Genomic DNA, 1762 nt, shown 5'->3' with positions numbered 1-1762 from the left:
CTTACTTGCTAACATTTCAAATAATGTAACTTCTGATACAGGTGCCTGATTTTTATCTGTCAAATATCCTTGAGGGCTTTTACAGTCACAAAAAGTGAGCATCAGTCTTGGCCTATCACTGAGGAAGGCTATTGGACTCTTCTGTATTTGCAGTTCTTGTATATTTCCAGTTTATTTTTGAGAAGAAGTTTCCCAGTGTTGGCAAGCTAATACGTTCTGTGACCCTTCAGTGTTGTAAGCTCTTGTTAGAATAGGTACAGAAGGAAGACAAGAAGAAAGAATATACTGCTGAGGGAGGGTGTAGCTATACTAAAACGGGTAGCAGTGTGTCAATAACTGTTAGCAGAGGTTCCCGTCCTGAGCTGTTTTGCTGAACGCTATTCATCTGCAGGCAAAACGAGCCAGTGCAACTCAGCCAGCCTATTTAAATGGCTGACTCCGCACAAAGCAAACAAGAAAATTAGTGTATAAGCTGCACCTAACTTCTGGTACAATCCACTGGGAGATGATTTAACTTGCCACCTTGCATCTCACTAGATGCAAATTTTGCACACTGTATGATCTAGAACAAAAAAACCCGCAACTCCTTCTCTATATTCTACCTCAGGCATTAAATGGCCCTTGCACTTTTGGAGTGCTCTTCTGCGACCACCTCTGTTGTTCTTCCTGGCAGCTCAGTTTCTGTGCTATGGGTCAACATTAGCCCTATAGCTTTCTGTCTGTCAACACTGTTCTGTATCCTAAGCTATTAGAACAGCTCCATCTCAGTTGTTATTGAGGCTATGGGAGGGGGCCAGGTGCCTGGTCCAGCAAAGGTGGAGGAAAGCAAGATGAGACCTAAGATTTGTCAGAGAAGCAAATGCACTATTAATGCTAGTGAGGATGTCGTGCTGAAAGAGCTGAAGGATGAGCATCTTGTAGCCATAGGAACCTGTGCCTTGCCTGAACTGGAAAAGTAAGATAGATATCCAGTTGAAAACAGGCTCATTACAAGTGCTGTAAGAGGCAGGACAAGCCACTCCCATCATCTGTATTTCAAAAGGTAAAGCTTGACAGGATGAAGAAAAAAAAAATATTTTGACTGCAACTTACGAAAGGAGTAAGCGTGTTGGTTGGAGGAACTTTTTTATAAGCCACTTTAGGTGTCCTGTGTTAAGTCCTGCATTTTACTACTCTGTGGATGTAGATGAAGGGCGGAGAGAGAAAAGATGTGGTTTAGCACTGAATGCTTGTAGCGAGAAGAAATTGCTAGGCTTTGTAACTGCTGCATAAGCATTGGATGAGAGGGTATGTTTAGGGCAGGGCTGTGTGCTTTCCCAGCCTGCTGAAGCTGCGTGCTCTGTGCTGTGCCTGGATGATGAACCCTGCGGGGTATGTTACCTTGAAGCTGGTGCTATACTGACGCAGTTTTGCAAGTCCTGTGGAAGAGTCGGTTCACATCAGGTGCTGCCTGGGTGCGAGTAAAGCAAGCCCACGTCTGCCTGCGGCTGTGTGGTCATGCCTGTTATCTTGGGGACACGTGAGATGATTGAAACAGGTCGTGGGTGCGTGGGACTAATTTTTTGTGCCTGCAGGCTAAAGCGATGCTGTATGTGTGTGTGCCCGGTGGGAACATGACCTGCCTCTTGTTCTGTGAGCAGTAACCTGTTGGGCATTGAACCGAGGTCCTCCCCGCCAGCCAGAGAGGCCTGCAAACCTGCGAGTTAGAGCACTCGGGGCCAGCGCCGAAGGTCGGCCAGCCTCTCGGCTGCGTTTAGGAGGG

This window comes from Pygoscelis adeliae, unplaced genomic scaffold (assembly GCF_000699105.1).
Source record: "Pygoscelis adeliae isolate BGI_AS28 unplaced genomic scaffold, ASM69910v1 Scaffold608, whole genome shotgun sequence".
Lineage (NCBI taxonomy): Eukaryota > Metazoa > Chordata > Aves > Sphenisciformes > Spheniscidae > Pygoscelis > Pygoscelis adeliae.
The sequence above is the reverse complement of the archived record's forward strand: the minus strand, read 5'-3'. Positions refer to the sequence as shown.